The sequence below is a fragment of the Lactuca saligna genome, chromosome 6, assembly GCF_052625555.1.
Source record: "Lactuca saligna cultivar CGN05327 chromosome 6, ASM5262555v1, whole genome shotgun sequence".
Classification (NCBI taxonomy): Eukaryota; Viridiplantae; Streptophyta; class Magnoliopsida; order Asterales; family Asteraceae; genus Lactuca; species Lactuca saligna.
In genome coordinates this window covers 147,502,648-147,516,308 of record NC_136422.1, presented here as the reverse complement: position 1 = coordinate 147,516,308, position 13,661 = coordinate 147,502,648, and positions in this window count along the sequence as shown.

Genomic DNA, 13,661 nt, shown 5'->3' with positions numbered 1-13,661 from the left:
CCGTACGCGGCACGTACCTACGAAGTACGCTGGGCGTACGCAGTACGCGGGGCGTACCTCGGTTACGCGGGGCGTAACAATGCGTCATGGCTTACGACTCCTGGCTAGCTAAGCCTAGAGTGGGCGGGCCGATGGGACTCGACTCTGGGTCTAGTACGCGGGCGTACTCCCAGAGTACGCGGGGCGTAATCTGGCCTGTCCTCTTCTAAATTCCGTAACTTTCACGTACGAGCTCCGTTTCTCGTGTTCTTTATATCCACGCGTAGGTGAGATTATGCTCTACAACTTTCCTTTAGACTCCGTCGGCTAGTTTTGACTTTATTTTTAATGACATACTTTTAAATAGGCCGGGCCTCCTAAAGTTCGTTAAAGATTTATAGGTTCTTTATTCGGCGTCGGTTTCCGTTTGTCTTTTTATCAATTTGCTCCTATCGTGGAGATCTTCAACTCTCATTTAGATTGAGTTAGCTAATTAACACTCGATCTTCAATTCGAGTTTTTAACCCTCTACTACTGTTACGAAACTTTGAAAATTCGTAACTTCTTCATACGAGGTCCAATTTGGGCGATCTTTTTATGCACGCTCACCTTTCAACGAGATCTACGATTTTTGTTTAGATACTTAAGGCTAAAATGCACATTATTGAGATTTTACTTTTTACGTCAAATAATGTTTTAACGTCGTGTCGTAAATATACGAGTGGTTATAATTTCTTCAATATAACCCGGTTTTGAGCGTTCTTTATGTTTTCGGAAACCTTGACAGGTTATCTAATATTTGAAGCATCCCAACTTAGATATTTGAACACTTTATTTTCAAGGTTAATTTAGTTGTATTTGACTTGTGAGCGTTACAATGCTTTTGGAAAATATAGGGTTGTCACATCATCCCCCTCTTAAGGGAATTTCGTCTCGAAATTTAATCTAAGATAGAGTTTACCGTTTAGGAAAAAGATGCGGGTACTTTTGTTTCATCTGATCCTCTCGTTCCCAGTTGTATTCAGGTCCTCGGTTGGCGTTCCATCGGACCTTTACGATAGGTATGCGACTTTGTTTAGTCCTTTTGACTTCCCGATCCATGATCTCTACTGGTTCCTCTACAAATTGGAGGTTTTCATTTATTGCAATTTCGTCTAGAGGGACGACAAGGGTCTCATCGGATAAGCACTTCTTTAGGTTTGATACGTGAAAGGTAGGGTGTACGTTGTGGAGTTCCTGAGGTAGTCTAAGTTTGTAAGCCACTGGACCGATCCTGGCAAGGATCTCGAATGGTCTGATGTATCTAGGGTTCAGTTTCCCACGTTTTCCGAAGCGTATTAATCCTTTCCAAGGCGAGACTTTTAGTAGGACACGGTCTCCAACTTGGAATTCCAAGGGTTTTCGTCTCTTATCTGCATAACTCTTTTGTCTATCCCTTGATGCCTTTAGACGTTCTCGGATTTGAACAATCTTCTCCGTAGTTTCCCTTATGATTTCTGGTCCAGTGAGCGTGTTGTCAGTTGCTTGTCCTTTTGCTAGTTGTGTGTCCCCCACTTCGGCCCAGCATAAAGGTGACCTACACTTGCGGCCATAGAGGGCTTCGAACGGGGCAGCTTTGATACTGGTGTGGTAGCTATTGTTGTACGAGAACTCGACCAAGGGTAGATGTGTGTCCCATGCTTTGCCAAAATCGATTACGCAAGCTCTCATCATGTCTTCTAGGGTTTGTATGGTTCTCTCGCTCTGGCCGTCGGTTTGTGGGTGATAAGCGGTACTCATATCTAGTATGTCCCCAAAGCTTTTTGTAGCGACTGCCAGAACCTTGAGGTGAATCTACTATCTTGGTCCGAGATAATGGATACGGGCACACCATGCAGTCGTATAATTTCTCTGAGGTATGTCCTTGTTAACTTCTCCAATTTATCCGTCTCTTTGATCGGTAGGAAATGCGCTGATTTAGTTAACCTGTCGACAATTACCCAAATGGTGTCGAGTCCGCTTGTCGTTTTGGGTAACTTGGTTATGAAATCCATGGTTATCCGCTCCCATTTCCATTCGGGTATTTCTGGTTGTTGTAATAAACCCGAAGGCTTTTGGTATTCTACCTTGACCTTAGCGCACGTCAGACATTTACTTACGTAAATAGCAATTTCGGCTTTCATGTTCGGCCACCAGTACAACTTCTTGAGATCGAGATACATCTTGTCGGAGCCGGGATGTATGGAGTATCGTGTTTTATGGGCTTCATCCATGACGATTTCTCTGAATCCACCAAACTTCGGTGTCCATATTTGGTCCATGAAATAACGAACTCCGTCGCTCTTGGTTTCAAGGTTCTTATCCATTCCTCTTAGGGCTTCTCCTGTCACATTTTCGGATTTTAAGGCTTCTATTTGGGCTTCCTTGATTTGCGTGGACAGGTGTGAATGGATCATCATAGTTAGGGACTTCACTCGGCGACCTGAGTACTCCTTCCGACTGAGTGCATCAGCCACTACATTAGTCTTTCCGGGGTGATATCGAATTTCGCATTCGTAATCACTTAGTAGTTCTACCCACCGTCTTTGTCTCATGTTGAGTTCTTTCTGGTTGAGGATATGTTGAAGGCTTTTATGGTCAGTGAAGATCGTACATTTCGTGCCGTAGAGGTAGTGTTTCCATATCTTTAGAGCGAAGACGATTGCTCCTAGCTCAAGATCGTGCGTTGTGTAGTTCACTTCGTGCGTCTTTAGTTGCCTTGAGGCATAGGCGATGACCTTCCCTCGTTGCATCAGGACACACCCGAGTCCTTGGTTTGATGCATCGCAATAGACCACGAAGTCCTCCGTTCCTTCTGGCAGGGTTAGGATGGGCGCACTACATAATGCTCGTTTTAGCGTTTGAAACGCGGCATCTTGTTTTTCTCCCCAGTCGAAGGTCACATTCTTCTGAGTTAGTGTGGTGAGTGGCTTGGCAATCTTGGAGAAATTTTGTATGAACCTTCGGTAATACCCGGCGAGTCCCAAAAATTGCCGGATCTCTGTAGGGGTTCTTGGAATCGTCCAAATCTCTATTGCCTTGATCTTCGAGGGGTCCACATGTATTCCCTCCTTGCTTACTACGTGTCCTAGGAAATCCACCTCCCGAATCCAAAATTCGCACTTTGAAAATTTTGCGTACAGTTTCTCTGTCCTCAGTGTTTCCAAAACCTGGCGGAGATGTCGGTTGTGTTCTTCCTGGCTTCTAGAATAGATGAGTATATCATCTATGAACACGATCACGAATTTGTCCAGGAAGGGACGACATACTCGGTTCATCAAATCCATGAACACTGCTGGAGCGTTTGTTAATCCGAAGGGCATTACTACAAACTCGTAGTGACCATATCGTGTTCGGAAAGCCGTTTTGGGGATGTCTCCTTCCAGTACTCGTAGTTGGTGATAACCAGATATTAGGTCGATCTTTGAGAAGTAGCTCGCTCCCTGTAGTTGGTCGAACAGATCATCTATGCGTGGAAGGGGATATCGGTTCTTGATTGTCAGTTTGTTCAGCTCTCGATAATCGATGCACATGCGAAAAGACCCGTCCTTCTTTTTCACGAATAGGACTGGTGCTCCCCTGGTGAGAAGCTTGGTCTGATGAATCCCTTGCTCAACAGCTCGTTCAATTGACTGGACAGTTCCTGCATCTCGGCTGGAGCTAAACGGTAAGGTGACTTTGATACTGGGGTAGCTCCGGGGATTAAGTCAATTCTGAATTCGACTTGACGTTCCGGTGGGATTCCTGGAAGATCTTCTGGGAAAATGCCTGGGAAGTTGCAGACTTCCGGAATGTCTTTAATGTTCTTTGGTTCTTGTTTCTGGTCAACTACGTGGGCTAGAAAGTCATGATATTCCTTGCGAAGATATTTTCGTGCTTTAATACAGGAGATGATTTGCAAATTTGAACTAGGTTTGTCTCCATATATGATAAGATTTTCACCGTTGGGCAGATTGAGACGAACGGCCTTTTCATGGCAAAGAACGTCGGCATGGTGAAGACTCAACCAGTCCATACCGATGATTACATCAAAACTTCTTATCGAAATGGGCATAAGGTCGATTTGAAATAAGTGTTCGTTTAAATTTAATGTGCACCCTACGTACATATCACTTGTGCTTTCTGTTTTTCCATTAGCCATTTCTACAGTGAATATTTTATTAAGTGGTTGGGGTCTTTGGTTAAGTAGATGTTTGAATTTATGACTCACAAAACTTCTCTCCGCACCGCAGTCAAAGAGTATGCATGCATAAATGTTGTCGAGGAGAAACGTACCCGTAACTGCTGTTGGATCAGTTATTGCTTCATTTTGACCTATCGCCAGCACTCTCCCAATACCACCAACATTCCTTGTCTTGGGGCAGTCCCTCTTGAAATGGCCAATTTCTCCACATCCATAACATGCTTGGCTTATCCCAGTACCAGGAACTTGAGTGACTGGTCGCGCTGGCGCTTTACAGAAACGGGCAGTATGCCCTTTCTTGTCGCAGTTCTTACAGTACATCTCGCGACAATTACCGTGGTGATGGTAGTTGCATTTGCTGCACTTGGGCAAGTTCCCTGCATATTGTTTTGTTGGCGTCGGGGTCGTAGGAGTTGTGGCGGGAGCAGTAGCAGCATGAACCGCCACCATTTGTTTCTTTGAAGGTTCTTGCGAGATTTGCCCCTTTCTCTTGTTCCAAAATTTCTTCTTGCTGTTGTTGTTGGCATTGTTATTGTTGTCGTTGTTCCCTTTGGTTGGTTCAGCTACGATAGTCGTGACTCCTTGGCAGACGCCATGATCAACGAGAGATTGCGCCAGTTCCTTGGCGCTGTCGAAGGTCATGGGCTTGGAAGCTAACACACTTCCTCGAAGTTGGGGTGATAGTCCCCAGATGTACCTCTCCACTTTTTGGCTTTCTAGAATTAACATCCCTGGACAAAGTGTTATCAAATCACTGAACCTGTTGGTGTAGCCTGCGATGTCCGTGCCTACCATCGAAAGGCCCCACAATTCTTGCTCAAGCTTCTGAATCTCGCCTCTTGGGCAGTATTCTCGTAGAAGCATTCGTTTCAGGTTTTCCCAACCCATGGAGTTCTCCATCACTAGGGTTAGTGTCTTGACGTGGCCGTTCCACCACGTTAGTGCGCGTTCAGTGAAAGTAAAAGCAGCAAATTTTACTTTGCTTTCTTCAGGGCATGCGCAAATTTCGAATACGGCTTCCGTTTTCTCTATCCATTGGGACAGAGCCAATACTCCCCCAGTCCCATAAAAGGGAATAGGTTTTCCATTGGTGAAGTCTTTGTAAGTGCAGACTCCGGAACGGCCTTGGCTTGGGCCATTTGTAAAGCTGTTTATTCCTCCTCCTGACCCATTGTTGCTCATTTGAGCCATCGCTGCGGTTACAGCGGCTGTTACAGCAGTTTGGAACATAGCTGCATCCATAGTTGGAGGGGGTGGTGGAGGTGGTGCTGGAGTTGAGTTTTTGCGTGTTGATCTACGAGGAGGCATGTTCTGGTAGAGAAAAATAAGAATGAATACTATAAGTTTCTAAGGTTTGGACAATAGTATGTTAGTTGTATTTTGTAACTTGTTTTGACTTTAGTTTCAAGGTAGGCATAGAAATTTTTAGTTAAACCCATAAGTTTCTGAGAGATATAATAAAGAAGTACTTCATATTGATATATATATATATATATATATATATATATATATATATATATATATATATATATATATATATTGGTCACACCTGTGGTGTGTTACATATCTTGCTTGGGAAAATTTGACCCACCTAGAGGTCTCCGATTACAGTTACAAAAGGAAATTTGCGAAAAGAAAGAAAAACTTTTATCCGAAATCCTATTTTATAACAAAATTGTTGGGGCTTGAACAAGCTCTACTTGTGGCGTTTGGAGCTGGATTCGGCATCCGACCGTTTGACTCCCATCAGTCGCCTTTCGAGATCTGCTTGTTGTTCTTTCATCTCTCTTATTTCATCTAGAGCCGTTATCATTTGGTTCGGAAGTGTCCCCGTGTAGATTTGGGTATTTTCATGTAGTCCTTCCAAACGACGGATGTCAGCGGCGTTACCTTGGGTAGCAGCATTGATCTCGCGAACTCTTGCTGCTTGTTGGTCTGCCTGGTGGTTCTGGTTAGCTATAGCATTCACGACAACAGGAAGTGCTCGATCAGCTGAGCCTCCCCCACTAACGTTGTAAAAATCCCGACACATGCGGAATGGAGGGCGTACACCTTGCTGACGGCTCCAGTAGTAGAGGTGGCTTCCCCAGATGGGGATGGGTCCCGGTTGATATGGTCTGATTACGGGAGGATGGGGGATGGGAGGGTCGATTACTTCCGGTTCGGAGTCTGTTCCGCTAGAAATTTCCACGATCTCCTCGTCGACTTCGTATTCTTCTCCGACTTCGATTTCGAATTCTTCTTCGACTCCCTCCTCGAACTCTTCTTCGACCTCTTCTTCGATTTCCTCTGGGTCTTCCTCCGGGTCTTCTTCTATCCAGCCGCCGTTACCCTGGTTTAGGTAGTAGGGGTCTCCCAGTAAAGGAAATCCGGCCATTTGTCTGTACTGGGATAGAGGTATGAGATTTTTATAAGAAAATAAATTTCTATTTAACGACTTCCTATGCCTATCTATATTTTTACGGAGCGCAAATATTTTATCGTTCAATTATTTTTAACAGTAGACTTATAGTATTTCAATTTAGCGAATCTAGATTTTATAAGTTTTTGGCTTGTTGACTAGTACGACCATTCCTCGACGTACATTGGTCAAATCCAGGATAAATATAGTTGATCAGGCTATATTTATTCTCGATTTGATTACATACCCCAAGGCCCAATCGTGGTATCGCAACTTGCCTTACTACTTTTTAGAAAAACTTGTCATGATACGAGACTGATACATGCGGGTAAAAATGTATATATTTAAAGAAAATATATTTCTATGAAAATGTTTTGTCAGAGGGTTTTTGGTTCCCGTTGTATTTATAGTTTGTATATCTTATGTGGTTTGATATACTTAGTTCACTATAAACAATGCTCTGATACCAATCTGTCACACCCCCAAACCAGAATGGCGGAAACATTCGGGGGTGGATGACTTCACGTAGTATCACAACAAATGAATATTGTAAAGAAAGTAACACAACCATCATATATATATATATATATATATATATATATATATATATATATATATAATGAAAACGTATATTGTTGCGTTATACATGTTATCAAAAGAATATTACAATATGATGTTAAATGTTCAATAATAAAAACATCCTTAGTGTTCCTTCTCCCAAAAGCTGGTAGTTACCTGTATCACTGATTCCCTGAGAAATACAAGTGGTTTTGAAAAAGTGTCAACAATTAAGTTGGTGAGTTCATGAGTATTTCGAGTTGAAAAGTATATCCTTTTTGGTAGTAAATTGGTAAACGAGGTTTTCAGAAAATCCAATATTTTCTTGTAAGTGATTCAAAAAGTTTCCAAAGTTGGAATGTGTTGGTATCTTTTATACTTGAATGATAAAAACAACTTTGTATAAAAACTAATGTAGAAAGTTGCAATGCACATATGAATCTCGTAAATCAATCTTGTTTTATACTTTTTATGTGAGTTTTATAACCATACTATTGACACTGACGGCCTGTAACAACATTCTTCAGGTGTTGCAGTGTTATGAGATTTGTCACCCCAGACCTGCCGGTCTAACTATAGCTAGTAGTTTAGGTGCGGGATTGTCAATCCCGTATAGATCTATACACACGTATCACGCTCTCCCTCCAAGAGATTATGACATATAATACAGGACTTGAAATGCATACATAATTGTACGTTGAAGTTTGAATATCTCACATTGCTTAGTATAAATAGATTTACAATGAAATGACCTTACTTCTTTTGAAAGTATTTCATTTTTCAAGATGTATATGTAAAATGTACGACTGACTCATTAACTATACCCATTATAGTTTTTCAGATAGTATGTTCCATTTGGTGAAATTAACTTAGTGATATAATAGCTCTTGTATACGTAAATTGTTTGTATCGATATTCGAAGATAGAAATTTCATTTATGTTTATAAAACGATACTTTAACGTGTAATGTACTTGTATTTCCCCCCTAAAACATGAAAATGAATTGAAAAGTAGGGGTATGAACTCACTCGTTAAGTTTGAAGAGAGAGGCTAGAGTTAAGTAGAACTTCGATCGCGGATAGTTGCGTCATCGGGCTCTTCGGGGATCTTTGCAGCGTAAATATTTCGTCGGGGGCTCGAGTGCGGAAACCGAGGTGAGGGGTGGGTCTCTGGAGCTTAGAAGTATGAGAGAATGACTGAGGAATTGTGAATGGTGTGCAAAAACTCGAGCTTATGCCATCTATTTATAGGGCTGGAAACCCCCGTACGCGGCGCGTACCTACGAAGTACGCTGGGCGTACCTTGGTTACGCGGGGCGTAACAATGCGTCATGGCTTACGACTCCTGGCTAGCTAAGCGTAGAGTGGGCGGGCCGATGGGACTCGACTCTGGGTCTAGTACGCGGGGCGTAATCTGGCCTGTCCTCTTCTAAATTCCGTAACTTTCGCGTACGAGCTCCGTTTCTCGTGTTCTTTATATCCACGTGTAGGTGAGATTATGCTCTACAACTTTCCTTTAGACTCCGTCGGCTAGTTTTGACTTTGTTTTTAATGACATACTTTTAAATAGGCCGGGCCTCCTAAAGTTCGTTAAAGATTTATAGGTTCTTTATTCGGCGTCGGTTTCCGTTTGTCTTTTTATCAATTTGCTCCTATCGTGGAGATCTTCAACTCTCATTTAGATTGCGTTAGCTAATTAACACTCGATCTTCAATTCGAGTTTTTAGCCCTCTACTACTGTTACGAAACTTTGAAAATTCGTAACTTCTTCATACGAGGTCCAATTTGGACGATCTTTTTATGCACGCTCACCTTTCAACGAGATCTACGATTTTTGTTTAGATACTTATCGCTAAAATGCACATTATTGAGATTTTACTTTTTACGTCAAATAATGTTTTAACTTCGTGTCGTAAATATACGAGTGGTTATAATTTCTTCAATATAACCCGGTTTTGAGCGTTCTTTATGTTTTCGGAAACCTTGACAGGTTATCTAATATTTGAAGCATCCCAACTTAGATATTTGAACACTTTATTTTCAAGGTTAATTTAGTTGTATTTGACTTGTGAGCGTTACAATGCTTTTGGAAAATATAGGGTTGTCACATCTTAGGGACGTAAAGTGAGGATAACAGGAATGGGTAATCGGGTTATTGTTGATTGGTGAATTTAATATAATTATTATTATGGGTTGAAGGCCGTATATGCTCACTAGGCTCCCAAGCCTGACCCACTTAGCTTCTTTGTATTACAGGTAGTGGCGCGAGAGCATAAGTTGGAAAACTTGTGAATATATTTTTGTTATAGACATGTTGTTGTAAATAATTGTGTAAGGTCTATGCTTTAATGTTTATGCTTTTGTGTTTGTATCGGAACATGACATCCCGAGTTTTGTTATAATGAAAATACATTTCTTTAAGAAATGCTTTGATAAACCATATTCTATCATATATTGTTTTGGGAACAAATTCCGCAACCCTTTTTAAATCAATGGACTTACTGTGAAATATTTTAAAAGCATAAATGAAACCGGTCTTTTCTGGCTGACATTTTGGGGATGTCACAGTAAAGTTGGAAACTTTACCCTTCTAGACATCATTTTGGAAGAGATCTGAGATCGGGAGTCCCTGGATTCGATGGAAGTAGCTTAATGCATAAAGAGGTTGGATTTTTGGCCAACTCGATGTGTTCGTTAGTGAATTCGACGAGTTGGGTCAACTCAAGTCGTTTACTTTGACTTTTGACTTTAGTCTTTGTCCAATTTTGTCTTGCAAGTGGTTTTGGGGCATTTTGAGTTGAATCTAAGGAATTGTTTCTGCTTTAGGGTTCGTGTAGAGTTGATATTCGGAGTCCAAATCTAGCCAGCTATCGTTCCGTATTGAGGTGAGTATCCTCACCATATCGATGGGTCGAAGGCACCAATGCCAACCCATGTTACTTAGCTGTAGTGGTTATTTGCGAATGTGATATCAATGTTATATATATATATATATATATATATATATATATATATATATATATATATATATATATATATATATATATATATATATATATATATATATATATATATATATATATATATATATATATATATATATATATATATATATATATATATGAAGACCATGTGGGGGTTCCCATGGCAATCAACCGAAGCTTATCCTGAAAAAGAAGTAAAAATTCCTCCTCGCGTTTTCTTGAAAAAAAATACAATGAAGCTTCTAGAAGAAGACGTAGTAATAGCTTTACATAAACCGGTTCTTCACCAAGACGTGTTGGTAAATCATGTCGCCAGATCAGACATAGAGAACATAGGTCACCAAATGATGATGTGGCATAACATGATGACGTGGAACAAATTGAAGGGCGGGAAAGCCCGAAAAATGATGGAAGTGAAAAATACATGGAAAGGGCGTTGGAACGTCAAGCTCAATTTATAGCGCGGTATGAAGCAGAGGAAAAGGCACAAAGAGAATGGGAGGATAAGTTTAGAGAAAATGTATGTCATCTTAGTTATTTACTTTTTTTTATGACATGACATAACAAAATTAATTAATGTTTTGAATATGCTTAGGACTTGTGTGACCCTGGGACCCACTCAGATGTAACATAAGAAAGAGACGAAATTAAGGGTGCAGCTCCTCCGGTCATACCATCACCTTGCTATAATGACAAAACTACCCCTGGAAGTGGAAGTGAAGAAGTTGATGCCAAATTAAGTGAAGAACCCAAGATCATGATAGAGACTGAAGACCCAAAGAAAAGTGACATGGACAAAAATGTCAATATGTCAGATAATCAAATTAAAAACCATCCACAACCTACATAGTTTATCACAAGACACGTGTCATCTTCTCAAAATAGTAGCTTGTTGGATAAATGTGAAGAAACTTCAAGTAATAAGTCATATGAAACTAACGTTGATGAAAATCCAGGTGAATTGGGATCTATTTTTGAGGCACTTTAACAGGCTAAATTATCACTTAGATCCCTTGAAAATTTTCCATTGTTACAAAATGGTCCCTCTGTTCCTGCCTACAGATCCATGGAGAAATTTCGTATTCCTTTCAGCTCTGTTGGGCTTTTCAGATTACCAATTGATTATGAATATGGAGCTGGAGTTAACAATAATAGTAATAACTTCTTTACTTATGATTCTAGATTAAGTTTGACTATTGAACAACACATTGGGCCTTTTGGAGCTCAATTTGGTCAATTTGTTACATAATCCCTTTCTAGTTCATATACTTCTTTTGATGATCGATTTCGCATGGTCCCCACCTTCCCTTACCAGGAAACCGGCTTGTCTGCCCTTGAATCAAGAGTTGGTGTGGGCCCACCTGCTCGTGACCCAAGGTTTGATGTGGGTTTTGGCCCATCTGCCCGTGACCCTAGATTGGATGTGGGTTTTGGCCTGTCTGCCAATGATCTAAGATCAAATGTGGGTTTTGGTCTGTCTCCCCGTGATCCAAGATTTGATGTGGGTGCCCGTGACCCAAGATTGGATGTGGGTGCCCGTGACCCAACATTGGATGTGGGTTTTGGTCAGGCTTGCCATGATTTGCGATTGGAAATTGGCCCGACTTTTCAAGCCCGTTCATTATATGGTGATTATATCAGACCAAATATGTACAAGTAAGTTTGCATGGAACAATGTGTAGTGTTTTTAATATATTTGGTAGTTAAAAGGTGGGTTTCTTTGTTTTTTGTTAAGTTCTGTATTTATAAGCTAATTATACAATATACTTGTATAATTGTGATTTGTGAAATAGACTAGATGTATTCATGTTGTAGATTCATCGGTATCTGTTGATTTGACTTCAGTTATTATGTTAAAGTTTGACTTTTAAATACAATTTGAAAAAAGAATATTTGGATTATGTTTTTTTTGGAACCGAGAATTTTATTACAAGACACTCACTAGTGTGAGTCACATATTACATTAAATTACATAAAAAAGAAAGGGAATTTTGTCCATTCTCCCCATATACAATTTCCTTTCCTATATCTATGTTTGATCCATACATAAACCATGCGTTTTACTCCTTCAAACACCAAATCCGGGCTGATAAATTTTAAGTTGAAGATTCTATCATTTCTTGCTTTCCTAATACCCTATAATGCACCATAAATGATTGCGTTCATTTTTCTCCTCTTTTTTGGGGGATGTCCACAATCTGCTACAAAGTTTAAGATCTCCTTAATACTAGTTAGTTGGCGAAGCATGATACCACACCAATTCCAAATCCGGCTCCAAATTGTATATGCAAACAGGCATGTGACCAACATATGATCTGTGGACTCAGTATCTGAGATACAAGCACTGCAGTTTAATTTCTGTATCTGTACTCCTTGCATAATAAGGGCATTCACTGATGGAATCCGATCCAACCTTACTCTCCACACAAAACAACTCACTTTGAACGGGATCCAGTTGCACCACATGAAGGCTCCATCAGGTATCCAATGACCTACCTGCTTGATCATTCCTCTTAGAGCAGCGACTCTAAATTTCCCATCAAACAAAAAGTCTGAGTCCCATCCCGTATCCACCTGTTTCCATCGAATCACTTCCGTGTCTGCAATGGACAATTTACCAAGAATAGCTTTATATTTATCATTGTTCTGCCAAACTCCGCTTAGGTACCTGGAAGATATCCGACTAGGCTAAATCATATCAAGATTGTGTAGACCCTTGATGATCTTAACTCATAAAGAGTCATATTCGTCGACAATTCTCCATTTCCATTTTGCTAACAAAGCTAGGTTCAAAGCCTTTATGGAACTGAGACCTAAGCCACCCACCTCCTTAGGTGCTATAATTCTGTCCTAGGCCACCTACTCAATTTTTGATTCATTTTCTGGACCTCCCCATATGAAATTTCTCCTTATTTTCTCTATATCCTCAATAACCCCTGATGGAGCAGCAAACAACGATAAATAAAATGTGGGGAGGTTACCCAAAACTGCCTTTGTTAGAGTCACCCTCCTACCAAAACTCAAGGTCTTTGCCTTCCATCTAGAAAGTTTATTTCTGAGTTTTTCAAGTATCGAGTTCCAAGAGATTTTCCTGTTCATATTCATCCCCACTGGCATCCTAAGGTATGTGAATGGCAGTGTACTAGGCTCATATCCTAACGGTAAGGCCCCATTTTCAACATCTTGAGAATTAACACCTATGCTAAAACTTTCGATTTATTAAATTTAACCCTTAAGCTGGAAGACACTTGGAAGCATTTGAGAATCCTCGTGAGGTTTTTAATATTTTGGCTAGACCATTCTCCAATGAATAGGGCATCATCCGTGTAGAACAGATGTGATACTTTAATATCAGAATTTGGAATAGATATACCTTGAAAGACACCTTTGACCACTGCTTCCTTTAATGCTATATTCAACCCTTCCATGGCTAATATAAAGAGAAATGGCGAAAAAGGGTCTCCCTGTCTTACTCCTTTTTCAAGTTGAAACTCCACAGTTGCACTACCGTTCACCAATATCGAGGCCCTTGCCGACTC